The sequence below is a fragment of the Phlebotomus papatasi genome, chromosome 2 (genome assembly GCF_024763615.1).
Source record: "Phlebotomus papatasi isolate M1 chromosome 2, Ppap_2.1, whole genome shotgun sequence".
In the NCBI taxonomy this organism is placed as follows: domain Eukaryota; kingdom Metazoa; phylum Arthropoda; class Insecta; order Diptera; family Psychodidae; genus Phlebotomus; species Phlebotomus papatasi.
The window spans coordinates 21013835-21024067 of record NC_077223.1 but is presented as its reverse complement, the minus strand read 5'-3'; the positions used below and the strand labels follow the sequence as shown (position 1 = coordinate 21024067).

Genomic DNA, 10233 nt, shown 5'->3' with positions numbered 1-10233 from the left:
CGGTAATACCATAGATAGAGGTGGTTCTTCGCAATCATTCACACTGTGCTGTATGAATGTTTTGGTATTGAATATATTTGTGTGTGTGTATCAGGATACATGTGAAGCTTTTTAGGGGTAGTATCCCAACAGACACAAACTCTACTTCACCTTTTTCAGGACACCCTCGCTGAATTGTTTCAGTCAATATCAAACTCGGGCTTTGTTCGGTAACCCAAAATATAGTAAAATCATCCTTCTCAGCACCATCATCAATTTTTTTTTGGTGAAATAAAAAAAAAATCAAGAAGAAGAGGCCTAAAAAGTGATCTTTGAGACATTTTGTCATAACAAATACCACAGACTATTGTGTAAAATTGAGAAAGGAGGTGTCCCTTTGTGTTCCATCCAGAAATATTTGACCAAAATCACAACCAAACCCCCAGTGCTGACAAAATTCAACCCCTTCTCGCTAAGCTGAATATCCGGAAAAATTGTGAATATTATCTGAGGGGAAGTTGAAAAAAAAAGTACCGTGAAAAAGTCCCGGAAGACCCAAGGACGGAAAAATTGTGTTTCATTTTTTCACCTAATTTCCCAATTGATTTATACGCCTAACATTAGAAGGTGATACCGCCTTTCCTGCAGGATAATTGTGATTTTGCAGTTGGTGTTGGATCTACCCCCAAAACAGTGCGTGTCTGGGGTTAGAAATTAATTCAGACAATGGAGGGTGTATTGCTATAAAAAAAAGAAGTCCAATTACAGTGCACTATTTTGCATTTTAATTTCCATATACCATTGACAGTGATATTGATATATATTTGCAACACTTCCTGTCCCCTCTTATTGCCAATTTATTCGAAACCATGGAGGATACTTGGAGAGAGTGTGCGTAGCACGGAAGAAGGATAAAAGAGGCGGAAAAAAGGACGAAATATTAAACAATGAGGTGATTTCTCTTTTCTCTTTATACCTGCTAGTTCACCTTTCCCCCTATCTCAACCCAAAAACAAAAACACTACAAAAACGTATTATATATATCTTCTGCAATTCATCCCTTTTTTGATGTTGAATAACAACTCAAGAAAAGAATCACTGGGAATTTTTCCCACTAAAAGATAATGAAAAGAAAGGGAAAACAATTGACAAAGGAGGTGTGCCTTATAATACCATCAAAAAGTATAGTGTGATTGAAAGAAAAAGTCAATGATAAGTCTAAATTGGCCCATAATACGCAAGATTTTTAATTTTTTTCGCAATTTTTTAACATGAAAAAATAAATTGTCTAACATTTAGGGTATAGTTAGAGATGGATATAACATCGTTCTAAGCATTTCTTGCAACAGAGGCAAGCAAGGGTTTCTGACAACTTCTGGTGGACAAAACCTATGCCCCTATACATCACATTATATAATTTGCCGTTCTTTCTGGTCAAACGTTTAAGGATAACGACTTGAGGTTTTCAGGCAAAACTCCCATATGTCGATCTTTACATCACAAACGTAACTTTAATTTCTCCATTGCTTCTTTCCACGCTAAAAACATTTTTTGGGGTAACGTGTGGTATTTCTGGACAAGGTGCTTTTCGGGACATAATATGGGTATTTTGGGACACATCAAAAATCCTATAAATATTTGTTTTCTAATTATTTTTAAGTTCTGTATGAAATATTATGCCCAACGCACAATAACTTTTGTTTAGTAAACATGTTTTTGACATTTCAATGTGAATGGGTGAGATCTAGATCTAGTCATCTCGCTCATTCTCATGGGAAATTTTGAAAACATGTTTCCAAACAAAATTTATTGTGCGCTGGTCATTAAGGTTTTTACGTATCAAATAAACATAAAACTTCTGAAGTTTTATTTAATTTAAAGTGTGAAATACGCGTGAATTGTGAGTGTCACATTTCACTTTTTACAAAACCTTTAGTGTGGTCAATTTTGCAGATGTCAACACAAACAGTGCTTAGTTTTTTTTCGATTTAAGTCACTTTAAAAGTGAAATTTAAACAAAATTTTTATGAAACAGTGAAGCTTAGAACTTCTACTTAAAGGTAAATAATCAGACTCGGTAAAATTTATTTGCATAATAGCGACTTTTGTTTGTCCCAAAATACCCAAACAAAAACCCAAAATGCCCCTCTGTCCCGAAATATACCACTCTTACTTCTTTACATTTTTTGCTATTTTATATAAAATATGATGTATTTTTCAACATTTTTCGATAAGAATCTTATTCTGGATAGCATAAGGAACATAAATATTTGTATCACTAAAGAAAAAAATAATTTGAGATGTCATTAGGCTGTTTGAAATTTGAAAGTGCTAAAAAATGTCCCGAAATACCACACGTTACACTATACCTCGAAAAAATGTCAAACAATTCTTTTCTATTGGATATATTTTAAAAGTTTAAAAAGTTATTCAAAGTCAAAGTATAAAAGGTTCTACAATTCTTATTTCTCAACCGATTAAGTTAGTTTAAATTTGTTGGATTTTTTTATTTTCATAAGTGCAATAAAGTTCCAATCCCTGACTCAAATTTCAAACGATAATGATCGGATAATGAACTAATAATTCATTTTGTCACAAATTCAATAGTAACTAAGATTATAATATTTCAAACCTATTTTGATAATCCGTACTTTATCGGTTCTAAACAATTACGAACTAATCGATATATGCAAATTATGCGAAACCATTTTTGATGTAGTATCTATATCACAATTTTAAGAATTTCACAAATCATTTTTTGATTCTTTATTTTAAGTTTATTTTAAGTATTCATAGCCAACAAGGAAAAAACGTCAAGTGATTAAAGGGAATGAATTTGCGTGGAATTCTCCTATTATTTCTCTAAATTCGATATTTGAGATTGATTTGTATTTGTTAGTTGACCAAGCGTAGTTCATTTGCTTGAGTTTCTGGAATATCTATTTTAATACAATTTTACAGATTTCAATTTCTCATCTATTAAATTTACCTTTCATTAATTTACATTTTGATTAGGTTTACGTTTATATTAATACTACCATTTCGATCAATTGAAATTTCACTCTGAAGGGGTTACGAAGCCCTCGGAGACTAAAAAGCCATTTATATTTTATCACATTATTTGTTCAATACAAAAAAAATTAAAGTAATCTCTTAATCATATAAAGTACAATTGAACAATATTTATGAAACTTCCATGGAAAATGTTAAAAGTTCACCTATTGTGAGTTCGTTTTGGGAAACCCTTTGAAAAATAAAACAATCTTTGCGGTCGATACGATTACTCATAGTAGGGGGAAGTGGGATACATTTGAATTATTGCAACTTATAAATAGGGTTTTTTTCTCCTATTTTTAATTTGAACTTAACATTACTATATAATTAAGCTTCGCAAACCAATTGTGAAACAGAATTACAGTATGTCTGACTAGGCTCAGTTCTACTTAGAAATCGGGAAAAACCCTATTTTTAAGGAGCTCTAATTTAAAGGTACCACCTAACTTCCCCCTATAGTTATGTGAAACCAAAAAACAATTATTTTCTGTTAACGGGTGAGTTAATGAAGAAGCCTCAATTATACGGTCACGAAAATTGATTTATTTATTTCTTAAATCAATTAGATAAACTATATAATAATATACCAAAAATAAGCTCAGAAACCTGTTCCAAGTATTTTCAAAGATACAGTGAAGAAACCATGATAGAAACACGGAGCAGATTTTCAAAAGCTCCCATATATAAAACTTTGATGCATGTTTTCTACACTTTTCATTTTTACGATTTTGACGAATTTTAATGCGTAGGATAACTAAAACCGGTGGAAGTCAAAATTCCGAAAATTAAAATCTCGAACGCCAAAATCCTGAAAGCCAAAATACCGAATGTTCAAAATCCTGACAAAAACGAAATTGTACGGAGAACACAGAAAATTTACACAAAAAAATTTTCTTTGCCCCAGCAAACCCAGGTACAATCGTGGAAGTATAGCTAGGACATTTTTAAGATCTTCGGATTTTCACTTTTAAGATTATCGAGTTCGCGATTCTGGATTTCAGGCTTTTGACCAAAACCTTACAAAAACACTTGTGGATCGATTGAAATTAATTAAGGCTTATTTTCTTCACAATTAAATTGTTTTGTATATTAACCTGAAGAAACTTCAAATTTAATTCGAAAATATACATTTAAACAAAAAAAAAGTATTAAAAAAATATCGGTTTTGCTCAGTTTTTTTTAGCTATAAAACATAAAATATTTTCATAACACATTTCATGCCTCATAAGGCGCCCAAGTGAACTACTTATTAGTCAGTCATTTTCATTTTGTTTAATTTTTTAAAAGTTTAAATTTGTATAAATTATATAACAAAATACCATGAAGCTTTCTTGTGTTCTTTACTTTCATAAAATCGCGAAAAAATAAATTTTTGACATCCTAATTCAGGCTCCCCCCTTAATAATAATAATAATAATAATGCTGGCACAACATTCCATGAAGGAACAAGGCCTTCCCGCAAGGTGATTTCTAGACATGCATTATTATTTTCTCTTGTACAGGATAAGGTTGTCAGTCCCATGCCCGTGGAATCAAGTGCAGTGAAGCTCATTGGATGCAATCCGAACACCTTTAATGCCAGAAAAATTTCTGGTGACCTAAAGGGGATTCGAACCCGGGACACTTGCATCATAGAGAGAGGGCTCTACCCTTTGACCCATTGACCGCCCCGCGAAAAAATAAATTTTTAACATCCTAATTCAGGCTCCCCCCTTAAACTGGTACTTAAACAAAGGATTGTTTTGAAAAAACAAAATGAAATTTAGATGTTTAGGAGTATCTCATACAAAAACATTTACTTTTCGGTGTGTTTCACACCAATTTTCAGCCTTTAATATCTTGGAATAAGATTTTATATATAAGAATTCTACTAAATTTCAATGTAATAGGTTCATTAGTTTTCGAAAAAACTCTTTTATCGACTTCAAAAATTGAGTTTTTTGAAAAAAGTAATTAAATTTAACATTTTCCACTTGCCGCCAATGGAGAGGGACATTACTATAGAGGCTGTATGACCTAGAGTTTTCTTGTGAATGACTTGAAATTTGAGGAAATATTGTTGATATGTTGTACTATTCTATAAAAAAAATTAAATTATAAGACTCATGAAAAGTAATGCGTGCAGCATAACATTTTAATGTGCACAAAATTGAAATTCAATAAGCAGGATTGAGCTTAGGTTTATGTTTATAGCGATCAAATTAGATTTATTTTAATATACTGCAACGATAAATAGGCACCACTAATATTTTATATGCACAAAGAGTGAAACTTTTAACTCAATGATGTTTAATCTATGAACTCTCATCGTATGGAAATTAAGTACGATGAGAAAATAATTCTTCAAAAGAGAATTTATTAATACTAAATTGAGGAATTGAGCTTAAATTGATTTGAAACAGTCAATAAACCAACTTTATCAAATTTTGAATAATCCCTGTTTAGAAGATACTTCAATTTCAATTTTGTTATTCCTCGTGCTTCTAGGAAGCATAAAGGGATGTCGTGTGAGTGATACACGTAGTTGGTAACTAATGCCTTCAAATTTTATACAATTGAAGCTTCTCCGTATATTATTATTATTATTATTATTGTAGGGGATTTTGGTTATGCTTTTAGTAATGTCGAGAGGCAAATTGGTCTCCCAGTATTACGTGAATCCAACTGTCTCCCCATCAGAACACATCATGTGAGAAATGTTTGAATAAGATCGTGTAGCTTGGGTGTTTTCTCATTAATAATCCACCAACCCTATTAATAATTTATCATGTACGTGAATCAAGAAATTGTGTACCAGGGGTGCCCTTTTCCACAAATTACAACAATTATTATTTTTTTTCCTGTAACTACTCTTTTGGAATATTTGTTGAGGAAAAGAGAGAAAAATGATACTCTTGTTATTTTTGGGGCCAAATTGTTTTTTCGGGGCAGGAATGGCAGGAATGGAAGGTGAAAAGTCTTTTTGATGTTATTGGGAAATGGTTGTTCATTTTTATACACTTTTTTTCTCCAATTCATAGAATCATGTTTCAATATTTGTTCTCTGGTGTATGAAAAAAAAAGTTGTTTTTACTAAAAGAGAAGTAATTGGTGCAATTGAATAGGTAATTGGGGAATTCCTTTCATCTCCTTTATAATCACCGAAAGAGTAATTGTCATTAAATTTTATGTTCAAAGAATGACCTCGAACTTTGTTAAAGTCTTTCTCACTCTAATGACGAAGAAGCTTCTTTGGGTTAGATTCAGCACAGTATCAATGCGAAAACTGCCAAGCAAATTAAGTGAGAAATACTTACGAGGTAGCCACAAGAATAAAACAATAAATCTTCAGATATATTAGGCTTTTTAGCAAGATTCTTAATCTGAGCCAAATCTGAATGCCTAAAAATTTAATTTTTCTCATTTATAGTGAAATGTGCTAATCTGGGCGCTTCGCTATCTGGATCGTTTATGAGTAATCCACTTAAAATAATATTTTTATCCATTGAATAAGTGAGTTTAATCCACTCATTTCAATCTTGTACCAGCTGGGTTATTCACTAAAAAATTTCTAGCAGTGATATTTTCGCTAATGACAGCTGACTGATTGAAAATATTTATTGTTTTTTCCTTGTAAAAAAAGTATTTTAAATCCAAAGGTTTAATTGAAAGTGAATTAGCGAAAAGGCGACCCAGTTAGGGCATGCTGACTTATTTCACTATTATCATTATTTTATAAATTTTCTTTAATATTTTTGATAATTTTTTTTTAATATTTTGTTTCTGAATGAGACAGTGAATAATTCTATGGATTTAGAAGAAGTAAAAAGGAATTTCATCAGTCCAAAAACAAGCGTGTAAGTAGCACTCTTCGGAAAACAATCCGGTTACCCCACCTTACTATAAATTCTTAAGAGAATATTGTATTGTATTGAATTGCATTTATTTTTCATTACCATTGACAATATTTTGCTCATGTTCAACCTATCATACCTAGGGTAAGTGTGCTAAATTTCGGCATAGTTGCTTGCTTGCAAGCGCCAAAGTCTTAGGTTTTAAATGTAATATTTTTAATACAAACTGAATTTTTTTTGTTACTTCTTTGTAAGGAGTGTTGCTTGGAACCTTACAGACAATTTATCGTCTTCATTGCCTTTAAAATCATTCTTATTGCATTTTAATATGAATAAAAATGTAGACATAACTTTGGTGGCCTATTTCGGCCACCTTGGTTCTCATAGTTCCGTGTCCTTCCGGAATTCTTGTAAAGTCTTTTTCATATCATCTCGATCGTAGAATAGACATTTTTTCCTATTATTTTGCATTGTTTATTCTCTAGAGTTCGCAGAAATTAAAAATTCATGGAATTTTGAGGAACAAAAGAGATGGCCGAAATGTTGTACACTTACCCTATATATCATAGGTGGAATGTAAGAAGAAAAGTGTTCTGTAATGTTAAAGAAGTTATCACAATCGGTTTATCCAGAAGCCGAGTTGTTTGAGAATTAATAAAATAAGTACTATTGGATTTAAACCATTCCTTAGGATTGATCGTACGACCTTTTTATGTTTTAAAATGTTGCAGTATTGCGTATAATAACCTTCAATTTCTAAATAAGGTACTGTAAGTGCGGGAGACTTTGTCCCCTGCAGGTGACTTTCGCCCCCTCCCATTCGTAAGCTTTTCTTTAATTTTAATGTTTAAGAACGGTTCTTACCGATCAGACGGATCAGACATGGTAGATTGGATCGGTAAAAATCATCCTTATAAAAATAAAGAAAAGCTTAAGAACAGGGGGGTGTCAATAGCACCCTTGCTTACGGTAATTAATTTCGGTAAAATGAGACCAGACACATTGATTCCCAATATCTTCAGTTTTATTGAAACTAAAGAGAATAATTAACGATTTTGGAAATACATCGAAGTCGTCAGTAAAACAAATAATTTAATCTAATTGACAAATACAAAACAAATATTGGGTAAGTGTGCCAAATTTCGGCATAGTTGCATGCAAGCGTCAAAGTCTCAAATTTGAAATGGAGTATTTTAAATACAGTTTGATCTTTTTTGATTTTTTCTTCTTAAAGAGTGTTACTTGAATTCTTGTAAAGAGTTTACCGTCTTTATTTACTCTAAAATCAGTCTTAATACATTTTAAAATGAATAAAAACATAGACATAGCTTTGGTGCCTTATTTCGGCCACCTCATTCTCATAGTTACTTGCCCTGTCGGAATTCTTCCAATGTCTTTTTCACGTCATCTCGTTTGTCGAAGCTCCATTTTTTGTTATTATTTTGCATTGTATAATCTGTAGGTAAAATCTAAAAGTTCATTGAAATTCTAGTAACAAAAAAAGTGGCCGAAATTGCAAGCTGGCCGGAATTTGGCACACTTACCCTAAAGGAATAAAAATTAAAACGGAAGATATTAGGTAGAATTGTCTAATTTAAAATCTGTCCCAAATGGGAATATTAAATTTTTCCTTAATAAACACATTAAAATTTTTAATTTACTAAACCTATTCAGACTAAGTTTTCTATAAAAAATAATCTTATTTGTAGCCGATTCTGAATTATACCAATCTGCCCTAGGCTAGTAAACTTTTGAACTATGATTTTCCAGCTCGTGTGGCTTTTTTTTTTATTTTGATAAAATCCAGCTATAAATACTCGCAAAGTTCATATAACAAGGGTTTTAAATATTTAAGGGGTTTCATGGGACTTGCAATTTTAAAATGAAAGTATTTTACTGCTCGAACTCCACAGAGGGAGGAGTATATATATATATAATCCTTCGATTTTTTTTCACATCCCAAAATTTCCATAATCTACTCCCCGGTGTCTACTTTTCTCAACCTATCTTGGCGTTTCAGACTATTTTTGGGAAATGACGTCATGCTGTTTGTCCATCTATCAGTCCGACCATTACCACGCCTAGAGACCAAATGGTTAGAGATAGCGACTTGGGACTTTTGAGAGTTCCCCACATAAGTTGACCTTGGAACCGTTAACAGGACCCTAATTTTCTCACTTTTTTTTTAGAGGTTGCATAGGTGGACATCTCGTCCATATACGAAAATACCATTGAATCACTCCTAATAAAGTTTTGGCAAGATCAAGGCTCAATAAGTCTCCAGTGAATATATATCTCAACCGAATGGGATCATGTTTGGGCTTGTTGAAAATCTCTTGGAATTCCTGACAAGTCTGAACCGACTTTTTCGTTCTTCATATTCAGGACTTTTTTCTGACTAAACTGTAAAATGTAGTGAATTGCACTACACCAAAAAGTTCTGTGATCTTTTCGGTTTCTATGCATGCCTAGTTCACTATCACAGACTTGTTGGTTTTTCCTGGACAGGAAAATGAAAAAAAAAATATGACGATTTGTGCGATTCTTGCCCCCGTGGGCAGCGTTCACACGATGGGGGTTTGGGTTCGTCATTGCTTTTTTTCTCGAAATAAATTTTATCTACAATTAAAAATTATTTTCCGATTGTTATACTGTACCCCCGTGAATCCGCGGAAACTATCACTGCACTAAAAGAAGATCTTTAAAACACCTTTTTTCACATTTTCTGGAGCACTGTTTTTTCTTCCAAATGAATGTCGAAAAATGGACTATGAACATGTTCACAAGGTTTCACACTACTGTCAATAACCGTCGTCTCATGGAGATGGGAAGGAGACTATACGCCTGTCCAAGAGGAAATGACCATGAATGTCTCACTGTGGCTTATGAGGCTTTAGTGAGGTTATGATTTTTAAGCTAGAGTTGTCTGATGGATGTGCGAACGCTCACACATTCAGTGTTTGAAACCACACACAGTGTAGTACTTGCGAATTTTCCGCCACTGTGAAAATAATTTCCCTCCGATGCAAAAAATTATTACGTAAATATCATCTCAAGTATACTCATCATCCATTGTGTAAGTGATTTTTTTTTAGAAATGAGCTTAACTATGAGAAATCAAATGAAATGTGTGCCATCAAAATTACCCATTTTGGGCCAATTTTCTATTTGTGATCCTAGCACATAGGAAAGAAGGGCTTGGCTGCATATTTTTACAATGAAAATAAGGTTCATTAATACTTAACTTATGGCTAAGAAATGCGGAACCAACTCTTTGGAAATAAAGAGAAAGTTCGCATCGTTCGAAAGCTCACACGTGCGAAGTCTGCCCACAGTCCCCTAATAACTATTTTTTATCCAAAATTCA

General features: G+C 32.6%; 1 protein-coding gene across 1 annotated transcript in view; it reads left to right on the top strand.

Annotated features, from left to right (window-relative positions):
- The first annotated feature begins 281 nt into the window (after positions 1-281).
- Positions 282-10233, top strand: part of LOC129802998 (protein O-mannosyl-transferase TMTC1-like) — a 40969-nt gene continuing 31017 nt past the window's right edge. The window contains exon 1 of the mRNA XM_055849281.1: positions 282-931. The gene's annotated coding sequence lies outside the window, so the exon portion shown is untranslated. The remainder of the gene's footprint in view (positions 932-10233) is intronic.